The sequence below is a fragment of the Callospermophilus lateralis genome, chromosome 1 (assembly GCF_048772815.1).
Source record: "Callospermophilus lateralis isolate mCalLat2 chromosome 1, mCalLat2.hap1, whole genome shotgun sequence".
Lineage (NCBI taxonomy): Eukaryota > Metazoa > Chordata > Mammalia > Rodentia > Sciuridae > Callospermophilus > Callospermophilus lateralis.
This window is the reverse complement of record NC_135305.1, coordinates 219,978,674-220,003,729: the sequence shown is the minus strand read 5'-3', so window position 1 is coordinate 220,003,729 and position 25,056 is coordinate 219,978,674. Positions and strand designations below refer to the sequence as shown.

The window sequence follows — 25,056 nt, the reverse complement described above, 5'->3', positions numbered from 1 at the left end:
TATATTTTTAAAAATCCTGCAATTCAACGAGTGGAATGCTATACAGCAACTAAAAAGCAACCTACTGATCCAGGCAACAAATACATGAATGTCATAAAAGAGCAAAAGTATTCAGACATAAAGCGTATGTACTCTGAGGTTCGATTTTATATGGATTTCTGCTGAGAGCCATTAGCCTAGTAGGTATGACAATTTCCTTGCCAGCGTACCCCATGTTGCTTAGTGGAAGGACTCGTGGAAACAGGACTTGCCTTAGACATTTTGCAGTGACATTGCATGTAAGGTGACCTTGCTCAAGGACCAGGGCGGATCCGGGTTTAGGGTGGATCAGGGTTTAAGGCTCTCCTTGGATTTAGGGCGTTCCCGTTCCCGGTTTAGGACAATCCGGGTTTAGGGCGGTTCCAGGTTTAAGGTTATTCCTGCTGGGAATAGGGCGTATCCTGCTGCCTGAGTTCCCCTTGAGTTCTCACGGGATTCAGAGAGTATTTTTGGGAGACAGAAGCCCAGTGGAGGTGTGGATTTGGCAGAGAACGTGGATTTCCCTAGAACGTGATGGTAGACGGCTGGTGTGAGTTCGGAAATAAAGAGTTGCTGTTTGAATCTACAAGCTGTGTGGTGGCTCGTGATTTTGTGCCCAGCCAGACTGCGGCAGATTTCAAGAACAGGTAGGACTGACATTTGATGTGGACTCAAAATGGAGTTCACTTCCAAGGAGTGAGTGGGGATTGGCCAGAAGGAACACAAAAAAAGTCCCTGTGAGCTGGAAATGTACCACATTTTTATGTGAGAGATGTTTTCAGAGGTGTATTCCTACATAAAATGCTAGAGCTAGAAATATAAGACTTTGTGTGTCATGTTCTGATTAGAAAATAGAAAATGCATGCATCACGATCAAATAGTGAGGATTTTGACCTTCTGTTCACTTTGTTTTTATTTGGGCTTTATTCTTCATTTTAGAGTAATTTGAGATTTATGGTCATCTTGCAAAAACAGAGCAGAGGCTTCCCACAGTCCTCTTATCAAGCTTCCCCTAGCGTTGATCTTCTACTTAAGAGAACATGTTAGAAATAGTGAATGTGCCCAGGTCAATTTCTTATTTATGACACACACAGTGACCTTCGTGGGTTATCTCGATTTCACTATCTGGTCCCTAATGTCCTTTTCTGCTCCCAAATCCCACCCAGGATGCCACCTTGTGTCTAGACAGTCACATCTCATCTCGGGATTTTCTGTGCTGTGACAATCTCACTGACCCCTTGTTTTGGATGACTGTGAGCATTTGGAAGACCACAGGTCGGGCATTTGTGTTCTGTCCCTCAATTTGGCTGATCTGATATTTTCCCCTGAGGTTGTGGATTATTTGGTGGAAGACCCCAGAGAGGAAAGCTGTTCCCATCACATCCTCCAATTCAGGGCGCAGGCTTCAGTGCAATTCTCCTTGATGGGGGTGAAGCTGGGTGACTCGGCACGTGCACCATGACGGGGTACACTTCTTCCACAGGTACGTGAACAGCATGCGAAAACTGGTTTATATATCCCATAAACTAAAGCAGAAAATCCTCATGAGTGTTTCACCACATTGCACAAAAGCGTTCAGCAAAACGTACCATCGATTGGCTATTCACCTTTAAAACACTGTTCATCAACCAGAAGTAGAAGGAGATGTGCTTACATGATAGCAGTGTCCATCAGGAATCTGAGCACACTCCTTCCTATTGGAGAAAGGTCAGAAGCACTCCAAGTGGCCCAGGAAAAAGGGTGACAAGAAAACCCACAGGTCTAGAGAAAACACTTGCAAATCACAGGTGAAGGTGAAGGTCTTGCATCCAAAGTGCACTTGTAACTCTTAAAACCCAACTGAGGAAAATAAGATAGCTGGTTTTAAAATGGAGAAAAGCTGAAATCAAGAACAGAAAAGCCAATAACTCAAATAAAAAATAGGCAGAGGATTGAATAACACATCTCTAAAGACGCACAAAGGGCTAATAAGCACACACGTGCTTTATATCATGCATCTTTAGGGAAATGCCAATCAAAACCATGCTGAGATATCACCTTGAAGCTGTTGGGTGACTGCTATAAAAAATAACAAAATGCCAGGCGTGGCTGTAGTCCCAGCACTTGGGAGGCTGAGGCAGGAGGGTCGCATGTTCGAGACCAGCCTCGGTGATTTAGTGAGGTCCTCAGCAACTTAGCAAAACCCCATCTCAAAACATATAAAGCACCAGGGATGTGGCTCAGTAGTTAAAAAACTACTAGGTTCAATCCCCAGTATCTCCCTCCAAAACTAAATGAAATGACAAGTGTTGGCCCGTTCAGGGAGAAAGGAAAACCCTTGCACACTGTTGGTGGGGATGTAAAATGGCACAGCTACAGTGGAAAACATATGTCAGTTCCTCAGAATATTACAAATACAACTAGCATATAACCCAGCAATCCTGATTCTGTGCATATACCTGGAAAAATTGAGAGCAAGGATTCACAAAGATATTTGCATGCCCACATTCCCTGCAGCATTACATGGAATAGCCAAAGAGTGCAAGCTATCAGTGTCCTTCAGGGAGAAATGGATACACTTTGTGCACCATACAGCGGGATGTTAGTCAGCCTTGAACGAGGAAGGAAATTCCCACACAGGCCACACTGTGGACGATCCTCAAGGACGTTATGCTAAGTGAAGTAAGCCAGTTGCAAAAGGACAGATACAGAATGGTTCTGCTCATAGCCGATCCCTAGAACGTCACCTCTACAGAGATGGGAAATAGAACCGTGGCTTTAGGGGCTGAAGGAAGGACAACCAGGGAGCTGTTGTTCAAAGGTTCAGAGTTTCAATTTTGAGAAACAAAGAGCTCTGTGGATGAGTGCCGAGTGGTGGCTGTGCAGCCCTGGGAATGGGCTTGGTGTCCCCAAACAGCAGACTTAGAAATGGCCTTAGACGGTTCATTCTCTGCTCTGCGTATTTTGCCACAATTGAAATAACACTTTTTAAATTTTTTTAGTTGTAAATGGACACAATACCTTTATTTTATTCATTTATTTTCAAGTGGTGCTGAGGATCGAACCCAGTGCCTCCCACATGCTAGGCAAGCGCTCTACCACTGAGCTACAGCTCCAGTGTAAAAAAAACAACATTTTTAAAGGGCAAAAGATCTGAACAGACACTTTACCAAAGGAAAGAGCGCATAGAATGTCCTCATCCGTTGGGTTTTAATACCCCACTGGGGAGAGACGCCTGAACGTACAGCAAGGTTGACAGTGATCTCTCCCCACATAGGCTCCATACCTGCCTGGCACAGGCGGCAGGATGGTGTCCACCATGCAGACCACAGGAGGATGCATCTGGAAACAGTGAGCCACCACAGGGTGGGGAGGCCCACTCCGTGGTGACAAACAGCATGCTGGGACCCACGGGGACAGGATTGGCTGGGCTGAATGGCTGTGGATGGCAGGGAACTAAAACTCACCACTGGAGGGGGAACAGAAACCAGGCCTTACCTTCTAATAGGCGTCGCTTGGCCAGGGGACATGATGGCAGAAGCTGCAGGGTGAGGGAACCTGTGGGCCGGCCATCCCAGGGCCTCCTGCTTGGCCCCAGATGTCAAGGCACATTACACAGGGCCCAGTGTCAGGTCTTACACCCCAACTGACCCTTCGTTACATGACATCGATTTCCACCTTGGAGATGACTAAGACTTTTAGGGAGTAGGAGAAATACCCCGCAGGAAAAGAAACCCATACGTGTGTTTTGTATGTAGAGAACCACAAACAACCCAAAGCATCTCTCTCTCACACACACACACACACACACACACACACACACACACACACACAACCACCCAACTACAGACTATAGTTTTCTCAGTACTCATGGAATATTCACCAAGGGAGACCCCATCCAGGGATATAAAACACTTAAATGAATTAAAATCATTTTAAAACCATTATATTCAGGCTCTTAGATACACAGGACCATAAGTGGGTGTGTGTGTGATTATAAGAGGGGACTTATTAGCCGGGCTCACACAGTCCGAGGCTGGACGTCCCACCATGGCCCTCGGCACGCTGGACAGCTGGAGGAAGGAGCTTCTCAGTCTGAGAAGCTGGAGCCTCAGCACCAGAGGGACCAGTGAGGTTGTCCCAGGCTGAGACCAAATGCCTGGACACTCCCCGGAGAGCCACTGAAGAGCGCCCACCCTGGGAGAGGGAAGGAGTCAACGCCAGTGTCCACGGGTGACAGCAGCAGCCCTTGCTCAAGCAGAATGAGACTCCGATCCGTGAGACCTCCTCCTGCTTCCAGCTCAGGTTCCATCGGGGCCCCAGCCTACTGGACAGTGCTGTCCATCGGGTCTCCACTGGTGAGCCGTCCTGTCGCGTTCCTCACGACTGAACACTCAGGGTCCCTCCAGGAGAACTGGGTGCACAAAATAACCACACAAGAGACAGAGGGACCTTTTTCTTTGGGGTCCTGGGAAGGCTCCTCTGACCTTAAGGGTCTGCAGAAAGAGAGAGAGCGAGCGTGTGCTGACCCTTTTATTAAGGAGAAGCCATTCAAATGAGGCTGGGGTCAGGTTTCAGGGGGCTGAGTCTAGCTTGCGATGTCTGCTGTCAGCAGGTTGACTGACATCTAGGAAGGCCACCCCAAAGGCAGAGAAAGAAAAGGGGACCCACAAAGGATGTTTCCATGGAACATTCTATCCCAAACAGGGCAAGGGGGTAACAACACCAAGGAACAGGTGGGCGTAGCTCAATCCATGGGCAACACACCTACGTCTGAAGACACGTCCTCAAACTTCCAGGACCCAGGCACTGTCCAGGTCACTATGAGATGTAGTGACAGTCAGAGCCTCTCCGCTCAGGGAAGGAGAATGCGAATCATTCAGAGCGGCCGCCTCCCACACCGTCCCACATGCCAATCACCTCTTAATCCTAGGCATCTCTCAATCTGACCAAATTGACAACCCAGATGAACCATCCCAGGGACATTTCTCTCAGCACAATGGAACTGAGTGACTAAGATTTCGGCCATTAGAACCAAAAACCTGAGATAATCAGGTGACAACAACATAAGCATTTATTTTTGTTCTTGGTTTTGATCATTCCAGTGCATGATCTGGAGGATCCAACACTTTCAGGCCTCTGATGGTTGACAAGTACAATTGCGGGGAGCACATAGTGCAGCAAACTCAACAACACTCTGCTAAATAATACAGCATTCAAAAAGTATGTATAAAAAGACAAAATGCCTAGAACTGAATGAAAAATGAAAGAAATATATCAAAATTTGTAGGATGCAGCTAAAGCAGTGCCTAGAGGGAAATTCATAGTTGCTAAAATGCTCTTGTTCTAGGCCTGAACTGATCAGACTGTCACGAGCCAGCCATGGGCTGTGTGTGTGAGTTATGCACATTTGAGCGGATGAGGGGACCAGCCTGACACTACTGCCTGATTGACTGTGCAACATAGGTGTGCCTTTTCTCTCTCTCTGTGCCTTTGATCCCACTCAACACTGAGATGGGTGTGGCTTTCCAAGATGTCAGTCAATCTGCTGACCACAAGACATCACCAAGCAGGACTCCACCGTTCAAAACCCAATCCCTTTCCTTATTTGGGTGGAACTTTCTTGAATGTCTTTTCCTCAATAATTCAAAGGTTTCGGGTGTACTCGTTCTCTTGCTCCTTCCAGCTCTGGAGCTGATCTTTGGGTCACCAAGCCATCCTGTTTTAAAAACTTATGTTCATGCGCTGCGTGGTTTCTTCACCATTTTCTTAGTTATTGACAGAGCCGGCTCCTTTGAACCCCACTCATATCACCAGTCCGGCCAGCTGATGATATCAGACCAAAAGTCAAAATGGAGCCATTCATGATGAAGTTCCCCCTCATAAAGCCAAAGCTTAATTGTATAAGTCACTTCTCATAAGACTAAGTTCAGTCTGTGTGCTATTCAAATTCCTTTTGCCTTAATCCTTATACACATTTAAAAAAAAAAAAAAGGATCTGAAGGAAGCTTGAGTAAACTAATTGGTTAATAATCTACTGTCCAGTCTTCCTAAAACTTTTAAACTCAACACTCTACTAAATAATTCAACATTCAAAAGTATACATCAAAAGACAAAATACTTAGAACTGAATGAAAAATCAAAGAAATATATCAAAATTTGTAGGATGCAGCTAACGTAGTGTCTAGAGGGAAATTCATAGTTGCTAAAATGCAACTGAGGAGGAATCAGGCTGGAAAGGAGCAACCCACTCTCTGTTTTTGTTTTTTTTTTTTTTTTTTTTGTGTGTGTGTGCTTCCCTCCCACCCCTCTCTGTCCATAAAACCAACCTGCGTGGCTTGTGCCATCATATGGGGTGACAGTCAGCATCTTGTTGGGGTGTTCTTCTTCCTGCCAAGGAGGGTGTAAGCCACCTGAGAAATTAAAGTCTAGAATAATTAGTGAAGAAGAAAAGACAAAGGGGGTCAGAAATGTATTTTCAAAGGCAGAGCCCCTGATAGATCTAGTCCATGCAAGAGCTGGAGATGGCTCCAGTGGTTTCTTTAAGGGGGTTCACCAAAGGCAGGGATAAGGTTTCCAGGGCAGAGTCTTGCTTCCTGTTGTCTTGCAGTCAGCAGGTTGATTGGCCTCTTGGCAGGTCACACCCATCTCAGGTGCCGTGTGGGACACCGCAGAGCGGAACAGGATTCCCAATGTCTCTGGGCAAACTTACACTGGAAGTTCCCAGACACCAGATGCTCCTATTCACTAGGGTGCAATGATGACAAAGTCCACACACAGCCCACGGTCAGCTCGCAACACCGTCAGGACACATAGTCTCCATTCATGGGGCGGAGAGTTGCAGGATTCTGGAACTAAACATGAAGCCCACAAAATCCTTTACATCAACTAGTCTAATTTCATCCTTTGTCAGGGGAAAGATCTCAGGTCAACAATTTAAATTTTTTCCTCAGGAAACTTGAAAATGAATGGGAAAATCAAAGAAAATCAAGTCTGATGAAGGAAGGATGAAGGTAAGAGGAGAAATCATGAAATTGAAAACGAGAGAGAGTGTCGAAGAAACAAGACCTCTGAGGACTGACAGTAGGCAAATGGAATTTAATATGGAGGCTGTTTCTGAAGGGAACCTGGGGATCAGCACAGCAGAAGGGCGGGGAGCCTGGGGGGCTTATTTTCTGCCAAGCGACCCTCCATTCTGACACTGGCTCCCTGCAGTTGGCATGAGATTCCGTGAGTTGGAGGACTCAGTACCCCTACACTGACTTAGCTCAGGTGCCAGAATTGAGGGGTACCCAGGTACCCAGAGTTCTGCCCAGATGAACACTAAGTGGGGTTTCCACAATCCCACACATGACTCACAGAACTCCAGAAAGACCCATCTCAGGGGCGGAGGTTGTGGCTCAGCGGTAGAGAGCTTGCCTGGCATGTTCAAGGCCCTGGGTTTCAGCCCCATAAAAATAAATAAATAAAATAAAGGTAATGTATCCAACTACAATTAAAAAATAAGTATTTTTTAAAAAAAAGACACATCCCTTACGTTTCCTGGTGTATTGTACAAGATGTGACTTAGAAACACACAAAGGAAAAATATTTCCAGAGCGAGAGTGAGGAGGCTGCAGGGAGCCTCCAGCCCTCTCAGCTGTGCCACTGTTACTGAAAGCTTGGACCATGTCCCTGATGCCAAGCCTACAACCAGGACATGGTTTTGAGAAAAAGGAAACCGAAATTTCATTGCTTTGCTAGCAAAGGAGAAGCAGAGGGCACTCCTGTCCTAGAGGCTGTGGTTCTCCCCACCAGGGGAAACGGGTTTTTTTTAAGAGGTGATTCAAAGGCTACATTCCACGGGTTCTCTGTTGGAGTTGCAACTTGCTGGTTCATAGGGGAGATGGTCATTTCTGAGATCATCCGGTGCCATCCCCAAATCTGAATTTCTTCATTCCTGTGGTGGGTATGTGCTCAGGGACAGGATTAAGTCTGCCTGAGATTAGGGACAGGGAGAGATTAGGGAGAAGCAGGGAGAGAGGAAGAGAAAGAAACATGTCCATCTTAAAAATAAGTTGCAGGGGGGCTGGGGTTGTGGCTCAGCGGTAGAGCGCTCGCCTGGCACATGTGAGACTCTGGGTTCGATCCTCAGCACCACGTAAACAATAAATAAAATGAAAGTATAAAAAATAAATAAATAAGTTGCAGTGACCGAGCAGCAAGGGCTGTGCTCAAAGCATCAAGTGGACACAGCTACGTTTCCCCACTGTCCATGTCTACATTCCATTTCTGTGGAAAATGGGCAGCGACTGCTCCAAGCTGCTTCCTGCTGACAGAGGGTGACATTGGGGCAAGTGATCTGAAGTCCTTGTTCTCTATCAGGTGGGCATGGACAGCGAAGGGTATTCAGCGTCAGAGTTGCCCAGAGGTCCATGGTGTCAGTTGGTGGATAACTGGACAAGGCATACATAGGGCAGGGATCAGGTTAAGACAACAATAAACAAGACAGCAAAGCATTTTTTGGTAAAAAATTAGCACAAAATCAATTACTATTTTCAGCCAGTTTCTGAAAACCATGAAGAGAGTAACTCATAATTGTAATAGTGAAAAACAGATCAATGTATCTATGTAGGAGGTTAGGAAGATTTGTAGGTCTATGAGATCAGGCTCAAATTGATGCAGGACAGAGTTGTGACTCTAGAGTCTTTTGTGATAGTTATTGTTAAGCACTCCTACACAAAACCTACCTTTATAGTCCCCATCTTTGCTCACATTTGGTAGAGGTGACTCAGTTATATCTTAATTTACATTTAAAAAAAAACATTATTTTTCCTTTTAAATGTCCATGTAGGACTGTCATTTGGCTACACCCTCCTGTCAGGTATTTAAGACCAAGTTGGTCAAAACTGACCTTGTTTCTATCTATTCTTAAGAGTCGGCTGAAGCCAGGCGCAGTGGCATACACCTGTAATCCCAGTGGCTTGGGAGGCTGTGGCAGGAAGATCATGAGTTCAAAGTCAACCTCAGCAAAAGCGAGGTGCTAAGCAATTCGGTGAGACCCTGTCTCTAAATAAAATACAAAATAGGGCTGGGGATGTGGCTCAATGGTTGAGTGCCCCTGAGTTCAATCCCTGGTACTCACCTTCACCCCCCCCCCAAAAAAAAAGTCAGCCAAGGTTCCTCAGAGATCACTCTTGGGGGACGTGTGAGAAGCCTCTTCTCTCCTTTAGCTTTCCTCTACCAGTGGTGCCATCGGCCAGGATGGGTCAGAGTCTTGCTGACCACATGTTGCTTCTCTTGGAAGAAGACATTCCCTCTCCAGTGACCCTCCTCTTTGCAGAATGTGCACTGGTTGGCTTCCTGTTCCCTAGAATTCTCCCGATCTCCCTGATCAGCAGACCAGGGGACTCACCAGAGTTATTCTCTGGGTCCTGGCTGAACTTAGAGGGCAAGGGCCAAATATTGGCTGCTTTTTCCTTGGCCCTTTTACTTCCTTGACTTTGGTCTCCAACCTTTTGGTTTTAAACATCCACTAGGCCAGTTTCACCAGTCTTCAAGTGGGAGCAACAGGTTGAAACTTCAATATCTATACTTCTACAGTTATCCCTTTCATTTAATTTGAGTCATTATTAATGCCACAAGTCAGCATTATATCCTTCCTGTCCTGTAGGTGATGCCTTATTGTCTCAAATTAATTCAGGTTGTTCCCTTAGAAGTAGTACTTCTGTGAAACACCAACAGGCAACAGTTATTATAAAGTTTTACAAGGAAAATACAAAATGGACACAAATGTATCTTTGGTGTCTATTCAACCTCTACAAAGACCCAGGTATTTATCAACTTAATTACATACAAGTTTTACTTTTAAAAAAACTCTTTTACCAACCTAAATACATTTTACAATATACCCAAAACCTTACTTAAATTTTGTATTATTATATCTATCCCCTGTTTACTTTGAGATCACAGTGACCTTTATAACAACAAAAAAAATCTATCTTTGACCACAACTTTAGATAAGCTTAACTCTGCCTACTTCAAAGCCATCCTAACATGGAGAAGGATGAGAGGCAGAGCCTTAACTCAGGAGAGACTGGCCTCCCGACAAATCTTAAAAAGTGTTTTATTTCTGAATCTGATCTTTGCCCTTTTTAAAAATATCTTTCTACAAAGTTCTCATGTTTTGTTTCTGAGTCTTACCTGAATATCAGTTAAGAACATTACATCTGAAACATATCAACATAAAGGCTAAGAAAGCTCTTAACTTCTCTTTTGTGAGAAAAGTGGCAGAATGTTTTCATGTTCCACATTACCAACCTTTGAACAAATCAGGCTGTCCTTATTGCCTTCCAAAAATACATTCATATTCCCTTCCCAGTGTAAAGAGTAACACCAAATATTATCCATAACTTATGGACAACAGGTTACCTTTCCAGTTATAAAATGTTAAATGATGCAAATAAAGACTAACCATTTTTTTCATATCTATATAAGTCTAAAGGAGACTATTGCTGCAGACATGTTAGTTTGAAAAACACCAACTTGGTAAAGTGCTCTCCTAAGCTTTACATTTAACCAAGCTTAACTTTTTAAAGTAAAATTTAGAATCCGTAGTGTACTGTAACAATAATCACAGGTTTGCACAGGTTAGCAGTACTAGTAAAAATCAAAGGATAGCCTTAAAACTCTTATACACTTAGGAAACACTGTTAATGATCAGAAATCAACAGAGTCAAAGCAAACAGATATAAAACATGTCTTCAAATGGCACTGTGGACCTTCTGTGTCAGATGCAATGTATGAAAGAGAGCACTTATCAGTTGCTTTGCCAGTAAACCTAGATAAACTTTCATTTTGTAAGCTTTTCATAGCACATAGACAAGGCTCAGACAGATATAGTTCTCAGATGTATACATATAACTAGTCACTTAAATTTATGGTGTAAGGGGCTGAGGCTGTAGCTCAGTGGAAAAGCACTTGCCTCGCATGCGTGAGGCACTGAGTTCGATCCTCAGCACCACATAAAAATAAATAAAGATTCTGTGTGTTCATCTACAACTAAAAAAATATTTTAAAAATTATGGTGTAAACTATATTGTTGTAACCTAAAATAATAGCTGATTATTTATCTGTTATGATGTGATCAATGAAAAGACTTTAAAACAGGTACAAATCCTAATTCCTTTAAGACTTTATAAAGTCTTGATAATAAAACCTAACAGATATAAGAAAATTATCTTGATAAGTAAGAGCAGATCAAAGCAGACTTTGCTTCATATCAGTACATTAAAATCTAAATAACCTTGACTGACTTTGCTAATTATAGCCAGTTTAATCCCACACACAAACTTTTTGAGATTTACCTTCCAGAGCCTGCAACTTACCTTAGACGTTCGAAACTTTTTTACTCCCTCAGTTTTGTCCTCTCTTTCATCTTGGACTTCAGCACAAGAATATTTCTTTATCAGAAAAAAAAATACTTTCTCATCCAGAAACAGCTTTGCTTTTAGTTTTCTGTACTAAGATATATTTCCACACCTATAACTTTCTTGTGTCTCTTTGCTAGTTTCAGACTTTTTAAAAATTTATATTCTGAAACAATCCTTATGAATGTTATCTGTGAATTTAACTGGCACAACAAATTTCATCCCAAGAGAGGAATCAGGCAATCTGGCATATGCAAAAACTGAGCCCCAATGTTTTCTTCTCCCACGTTGTATTCAAGGGGTTGGAGCATAGGTCATTTTTGAGACATATCTCCTTTATCTTTATCACAATGCCATCAACTTTGATTTCCCCTCTGTCACTTGTACCCAGGGGCTCCTTTGGGGCCTTTTTCTTAAACTAGGCATATGGATATTCAACAGAGGAGGCCCTTTCCATCCTTTTCTGTAGGTTTCCTTGAAGATCCCTTGCTGCCCCCGACCTGCGCGGGCAGCTGAACTTAAGATTGCTCGTGTGAATTACCAGGGACACCAATAAAACACAGACACCCTTAGACAAGCTTCAGAATGGCTTCTCCACTCTCAGCCTCAGGCTCCCCAAATGGGAGAGCAAGAGAAAGTCAGGAGAGGCTGGCGAGAGAGAGCGAGCACGTTCGGAAGTGGGCTTTTGTTGGGGGACCCTTATTCTTAGAAAGTCCCATCCAAAAAAGGTCAGAAGGGGCAGGTTACAAAGGACAGGTGAGTGTAATTTGACCCAAGGAGCTTCAAGGCGACATGCCTATGTCTGAAGACCGGGGCAATGTCCAGGTCACTACGATATTTAGAGACAGTCAAAGCCTCTCTGCTCTGGATGGAAGACGTGAATCATTAAGAGTGGCTCCCCACATAGTCCCCCTTCTTTCTTTGTAAAAGCAGGTGATGGGTCACTATTTCAAGTCCCTGAATCCTTGTTTTGAAGGCTCGCCATCCTATAATTACAATACAAGAGAGAATTAGTAGCAAAGAGAACAATACAAGGATATATCATTCAGAATGTTTAAAAATGTTTTCAGCATTAAAGCCATTCAATTCCTTAAGTATTTGATCAGCTGAAGAAGTAGGATCCCAATCCTTCTTTTTTGTATGTCTTGAATATGATGATGGAACTCCAAAAGACCCAAGCTGTTATTATTATTTTGCCAAATACCCAACAAATGGTTTTTAACCTTCTCCCAATCCCATTGGGAAGCATTATAATTGGTAGCAGTAACACACACATAGTCAGCATGACATTTAAGTCTTTCCTTGAATTTCAGAGCTGAAAGTTCACTACCAATATTTTTGACAGTAGCTTCTAAGGCATTTAACTTAGTCTCAATCCTTTCATCAATATTTATTTGATTATGAAGAGTCTTGGAAGTATTCTGAGCCAAATTATTAAGAAAATTTGCGAGTTGAATATTTTGAGATAAGGCCACCAAAGCTGAGATTGTTGAAGCAATAAAGGAAACTAAGGCAACAACTCCCACTATTACTAGCAGGGTGTGTATTTGTTGTAAGACTTGAAAACCAGCATCAGTGTACCATGGCCCTGAAATATTAACTGGCAATAAGACCAAAGAGAGCTGATGAAGTATCAGTGTTCCTTTCCCTCTATTATATCTGGTGATACTGTTAGTTAAATTACATTTATTACATGCTACAAGATATCTATCATCTTTTCTTTTAACTTTCACATTTCCAGTAAGTAAAACATAAGGAGATTGAACACAGGCCTATAGGTCATAACAAGAACCTTCCTTGCAGTTTTGCCTACAAAGTCTAGGAAAGGTTTATCAGTAAAATGTAAAAATTCTGAGGCATCAATTAAGCACCAAACATCTTTCTGAATGCCACCTTTGCTGAAGGTCAAGATATTGCTAACAGGGCTGGGGATGTGGCTCAAGTGGTAGCGCGCTCGCCTGGCATGCGTGCAGCCCAGGTTCAATCCTCAGCACCACATACAAACAAAGATGTTGTGTCCACCGAAAACTGAAAAATAAATACTAAAAAAACTCTCTCTTTCTCGCTCTCTCTCTCTCTCTCTCTTTAAAAAAAAAAAAAAAAAAGATATTGCTAACAAATCCTCCATGAGTCATGGCAATACCCTTGCACAATCGCCTTTTGTCAATTTTAGGAGACCAGTCCAAAATGTACTCACTATTTCTAGACACCTTATGTTGTATTGGAAAAGTATTTATATAATCCATCCACTTAGGAAAGGTGCCAATTTCTATTGCAGAACAGTTAGGACAATGAGGTTCTGGTGGATGTTCTGCTGAGATGACTGAGAAATATTATATGAAATATTATATATTATTATGCGAAAGTCCCATTTTAATAACTGATCTGATCTAAGGTTTTGAGTCTCCAGGAACAGTATGATTAGCTGGTCTAGGTCTCCCAACTGCTGTCTTTTCCTCAGATGATACTTTTAGAACACCAGCATGTTTATTGTGGGCCCACTACAAGGCAATTGAGCACTATAGCCAGAATAACTAAATCCAGATACTCTCCTGCTCCAAACTCCTAATAGCTCTCTGAAGCCCTTTCAGCAGGTCCCCGGGGGACCACTGGTCCTGTTCTAGATCATCAAAGAGACACATTTCCAAAGCGGTCCGGACCTTCTGTACACTCTCTATTGTACTTTTAGACAACTTGGCAGAGAGACAGCCTTTATATAATTTTCTACCTAGCCTTTCCCAAGGTACGATATCTGGTGAATCTCGCTGACAAAACCACAGGCACACCTCATTAGCCGTCTTCAGGAACTGGGCTACCTGGGCCCTCTGACTTGTTTTCCTCTCCAGTTGATGATCCTCTAAAGAATTATTAAATACATCCTCTTCATCTGAAGTCATGGACTGCCCATGATAATTCTTGAACATCCCTGGCTCTGAAAGTGTCTGCTTCCTCTGTGACCCCCCCACCAAAAAAAAAAAAAAAAAACACGGTTCACTAAATTTCTATAGCATGCTCTCTCAGACAACCTGGAAATTCACCCTGAGCAATTCCTGGTTCTGGGCGCCACCTCCTGCCCCCGACCTGTGCGGGCAGCTGAACTTAAGGTCGCTCATGTGAATTTCCAGGGACACCAAATAAAACACAGACACATACTTTAAACAAGCTTCAGGACGGTTTCTCCGCTCTCTGCCTCAGGCTCCACAAATGGGAGAGTGAGAAAAAGTCACGAGAGGCTGATGAGAAAGAGCGAGCACGTTTGGAAGTGGGCTTTTATTGGGGGGACCCATATTCTTAGAAAGTTCCATCCAAAAAAGGTCAGAAGGGGCAGGGTTACAAAGGATAAGTGAGTGTAACTTGACCCAAGGGGCCATGGGGGGACATGCCTACATCTGAAGACGTGCCCTCAAACTTCCAGACCAGGGCAATGTCCAGGCCACTATGAGATGCAGTGACGGTCAAAGCCTCTCCGCTCCGGGATGGAAGGCGCAAATCATTCAGAGTGGCTTCTCACAGTCCCTTTGCAGAGGCTGCCTACAAAACACAAATGGCCTTTACTTTGTTTTTTTCTTTTCTGTGTGCAGTAGTTTATCCTGACAGACTCCCCAGGCATTTAGTTTGATGGGATAGTGTCATAGCAAGAACTGCTTTGCCCCAGTGATGGATATCCCCTGGCCAAATGGGGTGTCCTGTCAGATCTTAAAAAATGAGACTTTTCCTGTCCCCAGGTCATAGACTAACAGTGCTAGAATCTAATGCCACATCCTTTGTGGCCAGCAGCCTCCATCCCCTGTGGGCAAAAGGGGCTGGGAGGCAGGACAGAGGCGAGGTTCTCTTTGGCCATTTTTCTATAGCCCAGGCAACTTTCCTGGGATTCTTTCCCAGCCCAGGGCTGGTGTCCTGCACACCAGAGGCAGTGCTTTTTGGCACCTTCAACTTAATTCCTTACTGTTCAGACTCCTTATCATGCAACTGTATAAATGCCTGTACGTGCAGAATCTCTTCCAAATACTCTACCTCTGACAGGCCAACTCTAACTGCAAGATGGACTAATAATCCAGAAAACCATTCAAAGGCCAAATTAGAAAGGCTTATACCCATAGTGGCCATTCAGCCAAGATCTCTCTTCTCAAGAGACTCCCAGCAAGATCAATGCAGCATGGCCAGTAACAGACACAAAAAAACAGATGCAGACAAGAGAGTTTCCTGAAACCATGCCTGACAAACAGAAACCTTTAAAACAGACAGACCTGCACATACATGTTTCTTCCACTTACTTTACCTCCGAAAGACCAACTCCAATGACAAGATGGTATAAAAAGAAACAGACAGACAACCAGAAAGGGTCCCCCAAACCATGGCCAACAGATGGGAAGCTTTAAAACAGACCAGCCAAGATCTTTCCCAAGAGACTACCTATGGGATCAACACGGAATTGCCCATGTCTTCAAAGGGGCAGTAACAGATAAAAACAAAAACACAGACAGACAACCAGGAGGAATTCCCAAGACCAACAGTCAGAACCTAGAACAGACCAGAGGGAGTAAATACGCCTAAGTTCTCTAGTCTCCTTGAACCATGTCTCCTACACCAATGGTGCCCCAGTTGTCCCCACAAAAAGGGACCAGATGTTCCCATGAAGAGGAACCAGATGTGTGGAATCAAGAGTCTTGGCCTGCACACCAGGGGACTTACCAGATGGCCACATGTGTCACAATTTTACTGAGTTCAGTTTCATTTTACTCAAAGTGGACCATGATGCAGCAGCCTGTGCTGTTCAGGGAGAGAAGGTGGGAGTTCCTGGAGGCATAAGGAGCTGCGACAGCTGCTGGGATAGTCCCTCAGTCCCTCCGTTTACTCACAGGAATAGCTCCTGTGGTCTGACCAGCTGCAGATTCACCTGACTCCTAACTCTCCGGAAGTTGGCTCTCAACAAGTTCTCCAGCCACCTTGCATCCTCAGCATGAAAGTGAGGTTCCTTGGAGAGCCAGGCCTGCCCACGAAAGCTGGAGCAGGGGCTGCCCTCAGGTCCCCTCTGGGTCACCAAATTTCTTACCAAAACTCAGTCCCTATCCCTGATGCCAATCCAGTTATGAGGACCCAGTTTGGAGAAAAAAGGAAAAAGACGCTTTATTGCTTTGCTATCAAAGGAGAAGCAGAAGGCACTCCTGTATCAGAGGCCATGATTCTGCCCCTCAAGGGGAACAGGGGGCTTTTAAAGAGGTGGTTCAAAGGCTACATTCCATGTTGTAGTCCACTGGTTAATTTGGGAGATGGTCATTTCTGAGATCTTCTGGTGCTATCCCCAAAGTCTGAATTACTTCATTCCTGGGGTGGGTGTGTGCTCCAGGACAGAAAACTTTGCCTAGGATGGGGAAGAAAGGCTATCCTGTTCCTCCTGAGATTAGGGAAGAGCTGGGAGAGAGGAAGAGAAAGAAACATGTCCATTTAAAAGTAAATCACATGGGCTGCTGATACATCTCAGTTGGTTGAGTGCTTGCCTTGCATGCACAAGGCCCTGGATTCAATCCCCAATGCCACAAAAATAAATAAATAAAATAAATCATAGTGGCAGAGAGGAAAGGGCTGTATTAAAAGTATAAATTGGATCACTGTTACATGGTGACTCCTGGAGTGGAATGATTGTATTTTTTATTGTGAGAAAGATATGAGTTTGGGGGTGGGGGGCAAAGCAAAATGCTATGATTTGGATATGGTTTGTTCCCTCCAAAATTCATATTGAAATCTGATTGCAGGTGGCAGTGTTGGGAAGCAGGATCTTCCAGAGAAAACACTAGAAATGCTGCATGTGTCTTTTTGCAATGGGAAGATTACCCATCTGTACCATAATATCCACGAAAATCTCAAAGCTCCCCACAATGGTAATGAATGTAGTTGTTACCAAACCAGGCCCATTTTGCCCACCAAGCAGTATGCCGATAATTGAAATGTGGAATTTTTGCAAGAAAGGATTTATTCATGAGGCTGCCAAGCATGGAGATGGGAGGAAAAAATCTCAACTCCGCCTCCTCATGCAAGCGGTTTGGGGATATTCATGGGCTGAGATGCAGGAAAAGGCGGTGGAGCAGGCATCATCCGACTGCATCAGCTGCTACCATCATGACCCACACATCGGCAGTGTTGTCGATGCCTCTAAAACTCGAGATGGTTCAAGTCAAGTAAAAACAAGTAACTAAGAACAGGTGAGGTGGGTTAAGTCTAGAGAGTCTATGTGGGTTAGTTTTCCTTGGTTTCATTAATGCCACTCTTGAGGGACTGGTTGATTCTCCTGGGACTGAGCTCTCTCATGGGGCTGGATTCGTTACTGAGAAGTCAAGTTATTATTCAGCAAGGTCACCCTTGCATTTTTCCTCTTCTACACACTGCTACACATCCACTTGTCCGTCATGTTCTGAGGAGGCCCTTGTCAAATGCTACCTTCTTATCTTGGACTTCCAACCTCCAGAACCATTAGCTAAATAAACTCTTTCACTTTGTAAATTACCCAGTCTTTGATATCCTGTAATAGCAACAGAAAGTGAACAAAAATGATGTTTGAATCAAAGAGACTGTCTTGGGGCTAGGATGTAGCTCAGTGGTAGAGCACTTGCCTCGCATTCATGAGACCTTGGTTTCCTCCCCAGCAACACACACACACACACACACACACACACACACATACACAGAGCCAATCTTTAAAATGCACAGCTCCTAAGAAAGGTAAAAACAGAAAGAAAGAAAGAAAGAAAGAAAGAAAGAAAGAAAGAAAGAAAGAAAGAAAGAAAGGAAGGAAGGAAGGAAGGAAAGAAAGAAAAAGAAAGAAAGAAAGAAAGAAAGAAAGAAAGAAAGAAAGAAAAGATCTAGAATCATATAGGGGAAACTCAGCACCCTTTAAGACAAAAGAGGATCACAAAATTGGATGTTGTTCAACTCATCCCACCACTAATAAAACATTCATCCTACTACCATCGAGAAACATAATCCAGTAAAATAAGTTGATGCTGTATTGACAGTAGAGGGCGCCATGAAACCAGGTGTCTTACATAACACCCAGGTTTTTAAAAATTAACATAAGAAAAATGGTAGGACTGGGGATATAGCTCAGTGTTAGGCACTTGCCCAGCCTGTAAGAGGCCCTAGGTTTGATGCCAGGGGTAGGGGGATCCATAGAGAGTCATTGCAGAAACTCAGTAAAAAAAAAAAAAAAAAAAAAAAAAAGTCCACACCAATCAACTAAAGGAAAGTACCCCACCTCCACCCCAAAAGGAATCATAAAACAGAACACTGCAAGTCAACAAACAAATCATAGTCAAACAACCTGATAAACTAAGTACTTAAGTGAGCAGAAAAGAAAAATACTGAGGAATGAGAGAGTTGAATCAATTCAGGAAAGAAATGAAAGAAAAAGACAAAATTATCTGAGATGCAGAATAAAAGGTAGAGGTTCCATATCACTCATGCAACACCCCCCAATGCTCTGTTTGAAACTTTCCAATATGTTGAAAGGTTATATCCACACAGAAACCATCACACGGATGTGTTTATAGCAGCTTTATTCATAACTTCCCAAAGTTGGAAGCAACCAAAATGTCCTTCAGTTTGTGATTCTGTTTGTTTCATTGGTAGCAGGATGGAAAAGAAACTCATTATTTTCTTTCCAGAAAATTAAAAAGAACAGCTTTCAGACTATGGATAGACATGGAGGAGTCTTAAATGCATATTATTAACTGGGAAAAAAACAATCTGAAAAGGCTACATCCTGTATGATTCCAACAGGGAATTTTCAATATGTTGTATGATGCCATTCTGGGAAAAAAAACTGTGGAGATAGTAAAAATATCAGTGGTTTTTAGAGGCTAGTGGGCAGAGCACAGAGGATGTTTAGGGCAGTGAGAATATATTATTACACATTTGTTCAAAGCCACAAAATGTGCAACACCAGGAGTGAACCTGATGTGAATTGCAGACTTGGGGTGATAATGATGTGTCAATGGAGGCTCATTGATTGTAACATACATGACACTCTAAGGTGGGATGCTGAAAAAGGTGAATGCTATGTATGTGTGGAGGCACAGAGCATATGAGAAATTTTTTGTATCTTCCATCCCATTTTTATGTAAAATCTTCATTTTTTAAGTACTATTCTCCAATAAAGAAAATGAGAGCTCATTGGAAATATGGTATAGTCAGACTTCAGGATGAGGGCCAGGCGCAGTTGTAACCCCCTCCCTGACCACCTAATGGGATGGCAGAGATCAAGGATCAGAGCTGGGGCAGAGAAAAATATAAGATGAATCTAGTGTGTTAGAAGGATACATGAAGTGATGGTGGAATGTAACGGACATTATTATCCAAAATACCTGTGTGAAGACATGAGTTGGTGTGAATATACTTTTTATATAATCAGAGATATGAAAATTGTGCTCTATATGTGTAATTAGAATTGTAATGCATTCCTGTCACATGTTAATTTAAAATTAATTTAAAACAAAAGAAGAATGCATGAGCCAACTTGATGGAGTTCCCAATGGCCAAAGCTGGAATATTTGAGCAAGAAAATAATGTTGTATTGGATTATAAGCCATGGGATAAAATGAATATCTTGAGTACATACTGATCTAAATAAATAAGTAATATATATATATATATATATATATATATATATATATATATATATATATATAATATAAATAGTGTGTGTGTGTATATATATATATATATATATATATATGAATTATTTTATATATATATGAATGTGCCTGGATCATTAACTTATTTCATTACTCACCATTATTTCTTGTCATCCATCAAATGATTCATTTAAAATTTCTAAGTAAAAAGTCATGCTAACTGAAAAATAATGACTGATTTATCTTTTCCTTTTCTTTCCTTTTATTGTATTGTGTTGGGTTTTCTTATCTTATTGCATAGTCTGACACACTAAGAAAAGTTCTCAAACACATTTCTTCTAATTCTTAGATACTTTTTCCAAATTAAGTCAGTGATATGATACATCTATAAAAATCACCATGAATGAAGGAGTTCTAGCAGTGTGGGTATGAGCAGAAGACCCAAAGGAAGATCAGTTTCTGGGTTCGGAGGAAACCTATCCTTGATCATTCCCAGTCTTACATTGTAGGAGTTAGAGACAAGGCAAAAAACAAAACAAAACAAAAAACCCTATCTCTCTAGAGAAACCTCCACTTGAAAGAGGAACAGAAGGCATTGCCCTGCCAGATATACGTCTGCAGCTACCTGAAGAAGACACAGGGTGGGAGCCGGGGCTATCAGAGAGGAGCACAGAGCTGCTGCCAGGAACAAGCCCAACCCCTCTGCAGAGTGCTCATTGGGATATGACCTTAAGGGGTCTTGGGAATACACATGTAAGCATCTGGGGAAAACATTTCAAGGGAAAGACTAAGATAAGTAAGTGGAAGCTCAAAGATGTGAGATTTGGGGTGAATAAGACCAGTTTAGGTTCACCGGCAGGAGTAACCTGTACCTTCCTTCAGCCAACCCCAAACCCTTGGTCATGCCCATCTGGTTAGGAATGGAGATATCAAGGTTCTCCATAGGCACGGAAGCCATCAAGAACATATTTGCAAAACGTTAGGTCAGCCACATTCCCAGTGTTCTCATACTTCTTGTTGATCTAGTCTCTCATGTGAACGTCTTCTGCCACCTGTCTCCACAGACTCACACTCACCAGATAGGTGACAGGACCCATCAGTCCTCACAGGTAAAGACCCAGGGCTCCTTGGGGGACCTTGGTGCCCTGGAGAAGTGGAGCATGGCTCAAGTGGGGGTCCTGGATGCCGAGGTGCTAGATATGAGAAGGCCCCAAAGCTGTCAGAACTTGAATAAACCGTAACTTCCTGGAGTGCTGAGGTCATCAGGCACAAGGGGTCAGGATTCTGGTCCTATCAGTCCTACCAGACTTCAGAATCAGGGCCAGGAATGGTCGGAACCCCCTCCCTCCTTACCAGGTGGGATGGCACAGATCAGAGAATGGGACGTTGGGTCTAAGAGAAAGGTAAGCTTCCTTCCCTTTGCAAAGGGAGATCTTGGAGAGGAGGAGAGGGGAAGATGTCTGGGCAGGGCCGTGGGGGAATCTGGGACTTCAACACCCTCTGGGGCCCCAGTGAGAGTGCTGGTTCAGAGTCTGGGGTGGAGGGGCCGAGAGTCATCTCAGGTCTCCAAGAGCCTCTGCCTGAGCTGGGAGAGCTGTTGGGGATCTGAGAGGGCCTGGGCTCTCATAGTTCTGGTTGATCTGGTCTCTCATGTGAACATCTTCTGCCACCTGTCTGAGGAGGTGTGTAGAAGCACTGAGCAGTTGTGTGTGTGTGTGTGTGTGTGTGCACATGCATGTGTCTGTGTGTACCTGTGTAGGGGTGTGTATTTAAGATTGAGGGGTGTTTTGGACTAGGAGGATGGGTTGCAAAGAAAATGCCTACGATTATGAGGCTCAAGGATTTTTTTTTTTTAAAAGAAAGAGAGAAGAGAGAGAGAGAATTTTTTAATATTTATTTTTCAGTTTTCGGTGGACACAACATCTCTTATTTTATTTTATGTGGTGCTGAGGATCGAACCCAGCATCCCACGCATGCCAGGCGAGCGCGTTACCGCTTGAGCCACATCCCCAGCCCAGGCTCAAGGATTTTTTGCAATGAGGAGTTGTTGGGATGTTCCAGGAGGCTTGGGGTGGGACCTCCATGGGTTTTAGGGAGTCCCAGGGGACAGGCTAGGTGGAAAAAGGGAAGCATGTAGCCCAAGTCCCAGTGCCTTCAGAAAAGGTGACATGGGAGTTTCTCGGTTTTGCCTCCAGTTATTTCACAAAAGCCCAGTGCCTTCAAGTTTCATCTACGTTGTGCCATGAGCCAGGTCTGTGTTCCTCTTTAAGGCTGGGTGACATTTCATTGTATGGGAGGACCCTGTGTTGCTTATCCATTCATCTTTCATTGGGAACTTGGGTTTCTTCCGCCTTTTGTCCATTATAAATGATGCTGGTACAAACCTAGGTAAACATCTCTTAATTGTCCCCTAATTCTTGTCTCTTCTGATCACATTTACTTATTTTCTTTAAAAAAAAAATACTATCTGAGTGTTTAAGACTGTTCACTTTGTCTTCCAGCGCTGAGTTTCTGTCTTCAGCATGGTCTACTCTCTTAAAAAGACTTTCAACTGAACATTTTATTTGATTTATTGCATTTTTTCATTTCCAAGATCTCTGTTTGCTTCTTTTTCAATATCTCTATCTCCTTATTGAATTTCTCTTTCATATCCTGTACTGACTTCCTTAATTCATTCTGCTGTTTTTCTGTATTCTCTCGGAGTTTGCTGATCGTTTTTATAAGCATTCTTTTTAATTCTTTATCTGGTATTTCATTCATTCCAATATCTTTGGAGTCAGTTTGGACAACATAGTGAGACCCTGTCTCCAAATAAAATAAAAAAGTCTGGGAATCTAGCTCAGTGGTAGGGTGGTCCTGGGTTCAATCCCCAGTAACCTCCCCCCACAAAAGAAGTGCTGGGTGCTTCAAATTAGGCTAATTAACATATTATCTCATGTACTTATCTCTTTGTAGTGAGAATATTTAAAACCTACTCTTGCAACAATTTGGAATCACAAAAGAAATGGGAAGGAAGATGAAGAAGAATCTAATAACTTTAAAAGCACCAGATGGTTTTATAGGTTTTAGTTTCAAGGACCAGTCTAGACCTTTACATTTGGCTGACTGGACTGTGGTTGGTTTCTCACTCAGTTCCTGGCGTGGCTCCTTCCCCTGACTGAGCTGCTCCTGCACCTCTGAAGAAACTCAACCATCAACCTAATCCTGGCTGTTTTTTTTTTTTGGGGGGGGGGGCCAAACTATATGTGCCTTGACCAGACAAACTCCATTTTACCCTGAGACTCCATTTCATATAAGAAATGCTTCTCCCATGAGAAAATTCTGCCTCTGCCACCTCCTGCTAAGCACGCCCCGTTTGGCAAAATGCATGTTTGAAAAATGTGACTATTATCTTTATACAATGGATTATTAAGAAACGCTTTTGTAAGATGTTCTTCATTTAGTTCCCATTTTTCTTGGGCAGTGTACTGTGCCCTGAACTGGATCATTCTGACTCATTTCCTACTATGGCTTTGACTTACCGGCAGCTTGAGGTTTGGGGCTATAAAAGAGATACCCTACTTTCTTCAAGGGGTTGAAGTGTGCAGAGGTGACTTGCCTGCAGCCCTTTCAACCCAAAGGCAAATAAAAGTTCCATGTCTTGCTCTAAGACTGACCCAGTGATTTATTTCAAACATGTCACAGCACTGCCTGTGCTCCTCACCCTTCCAACAGCAGGAGATTTACATTGTAAAGGCTCATGAATGACAGCAGTTTTCAAGGTCAGGCAGAAGACCAAGAGTCCATGAGGGAGACGGGGGGTCGGGGTGGAGGAGCATCCAGAGAGCTAGGAAGAGAAGCAGGAGGGCAGGACATCAGGGGAGTCCTGGGAGACAGGAGTTTCAAGCAGAGGGAGAGAGTAGCCACCCTGAACGTGGAGAAAGACAGAAGAGAGACCAGGGTGTGTTGGTTTCCACAGGTGATGGTAGACACTATTCTCTGTTGGCCATTCAGGAGGGTGATGGGTGGCAGGACAGCCAGGAGAAGGTGTGGGGAGCAGGTGCAGGCAGGAGTGAGGAACCCTTTTTCAGGAAGTTTGGCGACACCTAGAGGACTGAGAGAGGATTTCCCCTAAGGAGCAAAGAGCTCACCTGGGTTCCTGGAAGTGTCAGGAATGCCAAGAGGTGAGGCTCAGCCCTCTGCCTCAGCAGGGAGTGGGCCTTTGGGGCTGTGGCCACAGCTGGCTCTGGAGCCAGTGTCCCTGCAGGGCGATGCTGTGCGGGACACACCCTCCTTGCCACCACTCTCAGGGCTGCTGGGTCGAGGGGGGCTGAGGCTGGATGTGAGGGACGTGAGCAGATCTAGCTGACAATGATGTGTCTCTCCAGACGATGGAACGTGTTGGGCAGAGGGGGAGGGGCATCCAGCTGGGCACAGGGCCCAGACACTCCTGAGGCCAGGAGGCAGGAAGTGTGTTCTCTGCCCTGTCAGTGTGTGGCTGAAGTCACCTTGGGGGTCTGGTGGTGCTGTCCAGCCTGGCAAGAACCAGGGGGCTGCACATGGCCCACCGTGGTCTGTGCTGAGAGCAAGTGAGGGGCCAGGGAGCGTCGGCATCTTGGCTGCACACAGTTGTCTGGTACAAGCCCAGGGAACAGAGGACTCCTGTGCTTGGCACACCCGAAGCCCTCAGCCTCCTCCCCACACTGGCCCCCGCAGGCTGCCCTGTGCCTGGTCTGTGGACATTAGCAGGAGAGTGGCGGGTGGCAGGACAGCCAGGAGAAGGTGGGGGGCAGGTGCAGGCAGGAAATCTGCTCTGGGCAAGTTTCTCGGATGCCCCCCCCCCCATCCTGTTCCACGTCCCAGAAGGAGAGGCTGAAGCCTCAAAGCAATTGACAGTGACAGGCTGAGCCATGGTCAGGTGACCTGAGACAGATCCTCGTGAGGAAATACACCTGTTCTGAGATCAAATCTCACAGAGTGTGACAGGATCTGTGCAGCCCGAGAAGTTTGGAAGGGACTCCAAGTGGGACGGGAAGGAAGGCTGC

At 44.0% G+C, this 25,056-nt stretch overlaps 1 protein-coding gene across 1 annotated transcript in view; it reads left to right on the top strand.

The window, feature by feature from the left end:
• Positions 1-25,056, top strand: part of LOC143395251 (CD209 antigen-like protein A) — a 61,528-nt gene that overhangs the window by 21,951 nt on the left and 14,521 nt on the right. The gene's annotated exons all lie outside the window — the stretch shown is intronic.